The sequence below is a fragment of the Lolium perenne genome, chromosome 6 (genome assembly GCF_019359855.2).
Source record: "Lolium perenne isolate Kyuss_39 chromosome 6, Kyuss_2.0, whole genome shotgun sequence".
Lineage (NCBI taxonomy): Eukaryota > Viridiplantae > Streptophyta > Magnoliopsida > Poales > Poaceae > Lolium > Lolium perenne.
This window is the reverse complement of record NC_067249.2, coordinates 241,835,786-241,845,387: the sequence shown is the minus strand read 5'-3', so window position 1 is coordinate 241,845,387 and position 9,602 is coordinate 241,835,786. Positions and strand designations below refer to the sequence as shown.

General features: G+C 47.1%; 1 long non-coding RNA gene and 1 other non-coding gene across 2 annotated transcripts; one reads left to right on the top strand and one right to left on the bottom strand.

Annotated features, from left to right (window-relative positions):
* Positions 1-381: 381 nt before the first annotated feature.
* Positions 382-3,788, top strand: LOC127309240 (uncharacterized). Its single transcript, XR_007857045.2, has 2 exons — positions 382-573; positions 3,463-3,788. It is a non-coding gene; the product is annotated as an uncharacterized lncRNA (long non-coding RNA).
* A 740-nt stretch (positions 3,789-4,528) lies between these two features.
* Positions 4,529-4,639, bottom strand: LOC127311024 (small nucleolar RNA SNORA5). The gene has a single exon (XR_007857517.1). It is a non-coding gene; the product is annotated as a small nucleolar RNA SNORA5 (small nucleolar RNA).
* Between the last annotated feature and the right edge of the window lie 4,963 nt (positions 4,640-9,602).

Here is a 9,602-nt window from a genome sequence, read left to right as displayed (position 1 = left end):
TTGGTACATCGTCGTTTTTACATTGTGGTTCAGAAATTAGCAGTTACATGTGCCCAATCTAAGTTACTATCAAGTTTCCTTTTGTAATGCCCCAGAATTTTAAGATGCAATTTTGGAAGAATAAACAGGAGATAGTTGATCAGGATTGATAAATCTGATACTGTTGAGTCCGTCTCGTTTGTTGTTTTGAGTTGCTTATCAAGCATATCGCTCGATAATGAGTCCGTCTCGTGAAGCTGTTGAAAAAGACTATAGTTACGACGGAAGTAATCTAGACCTTTAGATTATTCTTAGCGTATGAAGTCCAAGACCTACTATTCGTATTGAATAAATAGGGAGAATATACATCAAGCCCAGCCCAGCCGGTTCCCTATTCTCACTTGTGGTCCTTGCCCCTGCCCTAACTAGTAGTACACCCGAGCTCTGTTTCCGCCGCCGTCGCAACACAGGCCGCCGGTCGCCATCACCTCCGTTCGAGTACAAATCCCAGGCTGCTGACTGGAGCCTTGCCTGAGTGCTACCCTGCAGTCCCGAAGACCACCCTGCTCTAGAGCCGCTACTCGCGATCGATTGGTTTGTTCCCTTCTCTACAGATCTTGGGTTCGTTTACTTTCTCGGGACCAGTTCATTAGACCGTGGTTAGCACCTAGTACCAGTAGGTTGTTTCTTTTGAGATTAACTCTGCAATGGAGGAAACCTCGCAAAAAAAAAAAAAACTCTGCAATGGGCGTATGGCTCAATCGAAAATGCTTCACACACGACAATTCTCCTCCGATGTGTGTACGATACTCCTTCCACCAGTGCTAGTTAATTCCCCAGTGGCTACTAAGTCCAGCCCAAACTCAAACCCGCAATACTGCCAAGCGGTTCCTGAATCTCGATCTAAAGCAATTTAGCTTTATTCTTGCCACGATTGCCGATTGATCAGTCCACCATGGAGGAAGAGAAAAATGCTACAGAGCGCTACAATGAGAATCTCAGGGCATCTTCAACGGGGGCAACGCAAACGTACGCTGAGCAACCGTTTGCGTCCACCCGGACCGAAAATGTGTCTGGAACACACTTCAATAGGGCGACACATAGTGACCGGACCCTCCGCATCGACGCAAACCTGGCGCATATTTGCGCCTGGAATGCGTCGTGGCAGACGTTCAAAGTGACCGCTCGCTTCTCCACCGGGCTCGCCTGGCAGCGAGCCTGTATCGAGGATATCGTTTTCGCGGCCATCGCTTCAGCGGTCAGCGCTTCCGCGGCTGCGCCACAACCTTCGCCATCAGTGTCGCGGCTGCCTCTTCTGCGCGCGCACTGGCGGGCAGCGGCTAGGCTTCTGCGTCGTCTTCAATGACATCATTTCCCGCGCGCGGTCGACCTTAAAAGTCGACCGACATCATTCCTGCCATCGCCCACACCTCCACTCCCACCACCACAGCCGCGCGCCGCCGGAACACCATGGGTAAGAAGACGAACGACTTTGAGGCGTCCGACGGCGGCACCAAGAAGGAGGAGCCTACGCCATCGACTCCGGCAGCTGGCGCACCTATCGCGAGTCCGAGAAGGATCCGAGGAGGGAGGGTTTCCTGGGCGACAGGGACTTCCCCTTTGACCGTCCACCGGCGCCTCATCGTTGAACACGGCAGGCGCCGGCGCCTGCATAGAACGACGACATCGACGACAACGAGGACTACAGCGAGGCGCTGGCGTACCACAACGATGAGGCCAAGAATGACAACGACGACTACGTCGCGTGCATTTCCCAAGAATGGCAGTTGGCCATGGCGGAGGGCCGGAAGTTCGAGTACCGGACAACATGACGAGCGACGAGATCGCGAGGCTCGGCGTCCTCGTCTCGGAGGTGGACCGACCGTTGCAGCCGCCGCTGCCCCGGTACGCCACCGGTTCAACCGCCACCTCTACCTTCGCGGTTCAACCCGTGGGGGCCTCCACCTCCAGCACCGGCGTGGGCTGCTCCACCTCCACCACCGGCCTGTGCTCCTCCACCTCCACCATCGGCCTGGGCTCCTCCACCTCCACCACCGCCGGCGGCACCGGCGTATGTTCCGTCGCTTCCCAACTGGCCGTGGGTGGTACCGAAGCTCGCCATGATCGACAGCGACGACGAGAACCAGTAGGCGCAGGCGTTCTTAGGGTTTTTATTTTCCTTTCTTTTACTATGTAAATTATGTTTTCCTTATTAAAATGCAAAATCAAAAAAATCCGTCGTGCCGCTGGAGCCACCCGACGCAAACGGACGCGCGGTCAATTTCGCCATTTGGACTGACGCGTGCGGACATTTTCGACGTCCGAAGTGCGTCGCCCCGTTAAAGAGGCACGCGCCGGCGGCCATGTGCTACGCAGTGAGCAGTCCTTCTCGCCTCTACCGCTGGAAAGGGATGGTCAGAGGAGGAAGAAAGCCAGAGCTTATTATCTTCATGGGAGAATAGACTTGGTATTTTATTTCGATCCCCAGTAGTAGTGCGACCAAAGCCAAAGTGCTAGTCGCCCAGCGTGTGCTAAGTTCAATCGTACAGGAATCAGACGAAATTTATCGTACGTATAGCAGGACTCTGGCTCAATCTATGAGCAGTCTAGTTGAGGGTAATAGTTAAATCAAGTAAATCTGCTACGTATGAGAGATATGTACCCATATTAAACCGGATGGATTATGTTTACAAATCTGAGTTCTAATTGATCTACCAAGGTGCTGGTAATTCTGTACATGGCTTGTGATTGGTGCCCTCGTCTAGATATTAGCTGAACTTTGGCCTGGGCATAATCTGTAGTAGTACTAGTATTAGAGTCGTAACCAAACCCATATTGGAGGGTTAATTAACTTCTCCCTCATATTTAAATCAAGATCAAATTACATGTAATTTATTATAGTTTTTTGAATCAGCAAAACTGTAACCCTGTGTTAGTATGCATTCCTAATAAAACATGCTACTTGTAGAGACCTGTTGCATTGTCAAACGTGGACAGCAGTAGACAAAATAGCTTGAGTAATACGTATACATGTCCAGTTTAGAAGTACTGTCGTAGTGTTTCTGAGCGTGTTTGCATCCACAGGTGTGAGAATTTCCGCTGCCGATATATAATCTTCCGCTGAATATCGAGGTTAAGGCAAGTGCACGACGAACGTCTTTTCTTTATGCTTGGTTGTGCTGTTGGTTGTGCTCTCAGCGTGATTGGTTCTTATTTGGTACTTCTTCGATTCGATACTTTCCTTTCAAACCTCAGAGATTGCAGGTTGGTAAATTCCGAGCCAACACTGCGGTAAGTTGGTAAGTCCGAGCCAACACGCTGGTAAACTCCGAGCCAGCACTACCAGCCCATAATTCAGTTTTCATATAAATTCAGTGTTCAGAGTGAAGTTCTAATGATGTCCATCGGTTAATGTTCTTATGATTCCATATTGTACTTGCTGAGTATTTCTATACTCATCCTTGCGTTTCATTTGGTTTTCAGGTACTAAGTAGGCGACATGCATGGGGACCCGGGCGTAGCACATCTACATCATTTATCACACCACACACTTTCATATAAGACTTAGTGTACACTTATATTTTCTATCTTATAGTCATAAATTGTTCCTCCGTTAATATTCATTTTATAACATGAACCTTCGGTCGTTTGGAGACTCTCATGTTGGATCTCCGTGAGTTGACTTCATGGTTAAATTCTATCATATTGTTAGTGTCTGCATGTCGTGGTTGTTCTCCAGACCAAAGGAGATGCTGCCGAAATATAGAATTTTCCTTTAGTTCGGTCGATTTCAGATAGGTGTGGTAGCACTGCAGGTATTCAGAAATCTGGGGTGTTACACTTTTTCATCCAATCTTTGATGTACTAGCATGTTAGCAATCTTTTACCATTTTACATTCATAATTGTTCGGGAAGAAACTGAAACATGGTTCATGAAGCGACAACAACTGTATTCGTAAAGCTTGTGTACGCATGATCTACATGGATGCTATTTTTGTGAACCAAGGAGTGTGTTTTCTGGTGATAAAGGGCGAGGGCATGCCGAGAGGGAGGGAGGGAGAGAGGGAGAGGGAGAGGGGGGAGAGAGCGAGAGAGGGAGCGAGAGAGGGAGGGAGAGAGGGAGAGCGAGAGAGGCAGTGAGAGAGAGAGGGAGAGAGAGAGAGGGAGAGAGGGAGAGAGAGAGAGAGGGAGCGAGAGAGAGAGGGAGAGAGAGAGGGAGCGAGAGAGAGAGGGAGATAGCGAGAGAGGGAGAGAGAGGGCGAGAGAGGGAGAGAGAGAGAGGGAGAGAGAGGGGGAGAGAGAGAGGGAGAGGGAGAGGGAGAGAGGGAGAGGGGGAGAGGGAGAGAGAGGGAGAGAGAGAGAGAGAGGGAGAGAGGGAGGGAGGGAGCGAGGGAGAGAGGGAGCGAGGGAGAGAGAGAGAGAGCGAGGGAGAGAGAGAGGGAGAGAGGGAGGGAGAGAGCACTAGTAGGAAAAGCTTCATCAGTGGCGCACGAGAATATGATTCTGTGGCGCACGGGCGGTGCGCCACAGAAACATCGCCACAAAAATAGGGTTTCTGTGGCGCACCGTAGCATGCGCCACAGAATTAAGGTGTTCTGTGGCGCATATGGTCCAGCTGCGCCACAGAAATAGGTGCGCCACTGAATTTTATTTTTGTGCGCCACAGAACAATGTACAGGTATACTCGATTTTGTGCTCCCTGGTGTATTATACAGGTTTTGTACACAGTATACAGGTATAATATAGACAGATAGACAGATATAATATGGACACATATAACATAGCAATATTATACATCATCATCACAGTACTTAGAGCCCGATCGAGATACATATATAGTGGCAAGTGTCAAATGTTTTGCATACAACTCTTAATTCATACCAAATTCACAATTTCGAGATACAAAGTAGTCTTCATCCGGTTCCTCCTTTGCTCCCTCATCTCTACCCACCAGGCTCGCTTGCATCGGGGTCTTCATCGAGTTCCTACTATGATGAAAATGGAAGAAAGTGAGACCAACAAGTCCGATGCACAAGAGAAATGGAATAAATGCCTCATACATTGTTGGTCAACACAAATATTAACATTCAGGGACGGCGTAAGTGAGACCAAGTCCGATGCACAAGAGATTGATATTTGTGCTATCTTACCAGGCTCACTTACGCCACCCCCGAGTGTACGGTGACCAAACATTTTAATCATCGGCATTTTGAAAATCTCAAAGCAAATGGAATGACAAAATGGAATAAGTGCCTCATACATTGTTGGTCAACACAAATACTATGGTCAGAAACCATAGTTGCAGTATACACCGTAGTATACTTTGCAGAAGGGCCCCCTTTCCCCGGCCGCCGTTCCGTGAACGGGTGCTTGACGACACAACAACGCCGATCTGCCTCTCCGGCGCAGAACCACGGCAGTCCCTCGCCGTCCAGTGAACGAGTCCTTGATGCAAAGACCGTGCCGGCCTGCCCAGCATTATGCCGTGCCGTGTTGCCGCGCTTCAGGCCATGTGTCCCGCGCCCTGCACTGTTCGCCTTCTTGCCCGGTGAACCAATAGACTGATCGTTGGAATAAGGAAACCGATGACGGCCGGTCGCAAGATTAAATTGCGATCGGCCGTCATCGGCTTCCTTATTCCAACGATTAGTCTATTCGTTCACCGGGCAAGAAGGCAAAGAGTGCAGGGCGCGTGAGACACGGCCTGAAGCGCGGCAACATGGGTCGGCATGATGCTAGGGAGGCTGGCACCGTCTTTGCATTAAGGACTCGTTCACGTACTGGACGGCGAGAGAAGAAAAGTGGTGATGCGCCGGAGAGGCAGGTCGGCGTTGTTGTCTCGTCAAGGACTCGTTCACGGAACGGCGGCCGGGGAAAGGGGGGCCCGTCTACAAAGTATATTGCGGCGTATAGGTGACCAAACATTCTAATCATCGGCACTAAAATGGAAGAAAGAGCCAAGTGGTATCTCAACTAGATATCATATGCCTCATACTTTGTTGGTCGAAAGAAATATTAACATTCAGGGATGGGGTCAGCGAGGCCAGGTAGGACGCACAAGAGATTGATATTTGTGCCATCACACCAGGCTCACTGGCCCCACCCCAGAGTGTACAAGTGACCAAACAATTTAATCATCGGCACTAAAATGAAAGAAAGGCCAATGCAATTAAGAAGTAGCTAGTATGAACTAAATGGAATGCCTCATACTTTGTCGGTCAAAACAAATATTAACATTTAGGGATGGAGTAAGTGATGACTCACAAGTATAGGGGATCGCAACAGTCTTCGAGGGAAGTAAAACCCAATTTATTGATTCGACACAAGGGGAGACAAAGAATACTTGAAAGCCTTAACAGCGGAGTTGTCAATTCAGCTGCACCTGGAAACAGACTTGCTCGCAAGAGTTTATCGATAATGTGATTTTATAGCAGTAGCAGTAGTGAAATAACAGCAGCAGAGTAATAAAGACAGCAGTAGTGATTATAGTAAACAGCAGGATTAAAATACTGTAGGCACAGGGATGGATGAACGGGCGTTGCATGGATGAGAGAAACTCATGTAACAATCAAGGTAGGGCATTTGCAGATAATAATAAAACGGTATCCAAGTACTAATCAATCAATAGGCATGTGTTCCATATATAGTCGTACGTGCTCGCAATGAGAAACTTGCACAACATCTTTTGTCCTACCAGCCGGTGGCAGCCGGGCCTCTAGGGAATCTACTGGAAATTAAGGTACTCCTTTTAATAGAGCACCGGAGAAAAGCATTGACACTCCGTGAACACATGTGATCCTCATATCACCGCCTTCCCCTCCGGTTGTCCCAATTTCTGTCACTTTGGGGCCTCGGGTTCCGGACAATAATACGTGTATACAACTTGCAGGTAAGATCATAAAACAATGAATATCATCATGAAACAATAACATGTTCAGATATGAGATCATGGCACTCGGGCCCTAGTGACAAGCATTAAGCATAACAAGTTGCCACAATATCATAAAAGTACCAATTACGGACACTAGACACTATGCCCTAACAATCTTATGCTATTACATAACCAATCTCATCCAATCCCTACCATCCCCTTCAGCCTACAGCGGGGGAATTACTCACACATGGATGGGGGAAACATGGTTGGTCGATGGAGAGGCATCGGTGGTGATGATGGCGATGATCTCCTCCAATTCCCCGTCCCGGCGGAGTGCCAGAACGGAGTTTCTGGTCCCGAGACAGAGTTTCACGACGGTGGCGGCGTACTGGATGTCTTCTGGCGATTTCTTCTAACCCCCGTGCGTTTTTAGGTCGAAGGCGTTAAGTAGTCCAGAGGAGGGCGTCGGAGGCCAGCCGAGGGGGCCACACACTAGGGCGGTGCGCCCCCCTCCTAGGCCGCGCCGGCCTGGTGTGTGGGGGCCCTGGGCCTTCCCCAGGCCTGCCCTTCTGGCTCCGTGAATCTTCTGGAGAAATAAGCCCTTTGGCATAAATTCCGAGGATTTTCCTGAAAGTTGGATTTCTGCACAAAAACGAGACACCAGAGCAATTCTGCTGAACACAGCGTTAGTCCGTGTTAGTTGCATCCAAAATACACAAATTAGAGGCAAAACAATAGCAAAAGTGTTCGGAAAAGTAGATACGTTTTGGACGTATCAACTCCCCCCAAGCTTAGCTTATTGCTTGTCCTCAAGCAATTCAGTTAACAACTGAGTGCGATAAAAGAACTTTCACGAACACATTTGTTCATATGATGTAAATATTCTCATGATATGGCAAGTACTTAAGCAATTCATAATAAGGTACATGCACATAAAATCATCTAACAGCTATGTCAATCATGGAAAAGGTACCAACAAATTAACAATAAGCACCATGAATCATGTCTATCAGCAGGATTGCAATGTTCATAAAAGGATATGATAAAGTGGTATCTCGCTTGCCCGTATTTGTACAGCAAAACATAAATGCTCGGGCACCTTTGAAGTTCATGGAAAGATTGGAAGTAGAGATTATCAAAGATAAAAGCATCAAAGTTATACCACAGTTAATCACATTTTGGGACAAGCATATTATACTAAGAATGACAGTTGTGCTCTCAAGAAAGTGCTCAAAGAAAGGATGGAGACACAATGTAAAAGTAAAAGATTGACCCTTCACAGAGGAAAGCAGGGATTAACATGTGCTAGAGCTTTTCATTTGTAAAACAGGAGTAAAATTATTTTGAGAGGTGTTTGTTGTTGTCAACGAATGATAGTGGGTACTCTAACTACCTCGTCAACCAGACTTTCAAGAGCGGCTCCCATGAAGGACGTTATCTCTACCAGCAAGGTAAATCATCCCTCTTCTCTTTTGTTTACACACGTACTTTAGTTTCATTATGGATGACACTCCCCCCAACCTTTGCTTACACAAGCCATGGATAACCGAATCCTCGGGTGCCTTCCATCAATCACATACCATGGAGGAGTGCCTATTTGCAATTTTAAGTTGCTTACTGATAAATCAGGGCAAAACATGTGAAGAGAATTATTAATGAAGTTTGATTAATTGGGGCTGGGAACCCCGTTGCCAGATCTTTTTGCAAAATTATTGGATAAGCGGATGTGCCACTAGTCCATTATGAAAGTCTGTCAGGAGTAAATGACAAGATTGAAAGATAAACACCACATATTTCCTCATGAGCTATAAAACATTGACACAAATTGAGAAGCATTTTGAAGGTTTAAAGGTAGCACATGAGAATTTACTTGGAATGGTTTGAAATGTCATGCATAGGTATTTATGGTGGAGACTTTGGAATAACTTGGTTTTCAGGGGTTTGGAAGCACGAGCAGCGTTCCCGCTCAGTACAAGTGAAAGCTAGCAATAGACTGGGAAGCGACAATCAAGAGAGCAGTAACTGTCATAATCATGCTTGCGACAAAATAAATTAAAGGGGGCATAAAAGTGATACAAGAACTCCGAGGTAAAGTAAATTATCGAGGCTTAATTGACTTTTGTTCAGTCATATGCATGCGTGAGTGATGACCCACAAGTATAGGGGACCGCAACAGTCTTCGAGGGAAGTAAAACCCAAATTTATTGGTTCGACACAAGGGGAGGTAAAGAATACTTATAAGCCTTAACAACTGAGTCGTCAATTCAGCTGCACCTGGAAAAGCACTAGTAACAGGGGTGATGTGAAAGCAGCAGTAATATGAGAGCAATAGTAATAGTAACACAGCAGCAGTAGCAGTAACACAGAGGCAATGGCACCAGAAAATAGTTGATACTACTTCCAATGTCATATAGAACGAGTATATGATGATGAGAGATGGACCGGGGTTCCCAGCTATCTACACTAGTGGTAACTCTCCAATAACAAGTATTGGGTGAACAAATTACAGTTGGGCAATTGATAGGATTGAAATAGCATTAAGACAGAACATCAAGATTATTAATCATGTAGGCATGTTTCCCATATATAGTCATACGTGCTCGCAATGAGAAACTTGTACAACATCTTTTGTCCTACCAGCCGGTGGCAGCCGGGCCTCTAGGGAATCTACTGGAAATTAAGGTACTCATTTTAATAGAGCACCGGAGCAAAGCATTAACACTCCGTGAAAACATGTGATCCTCGTATC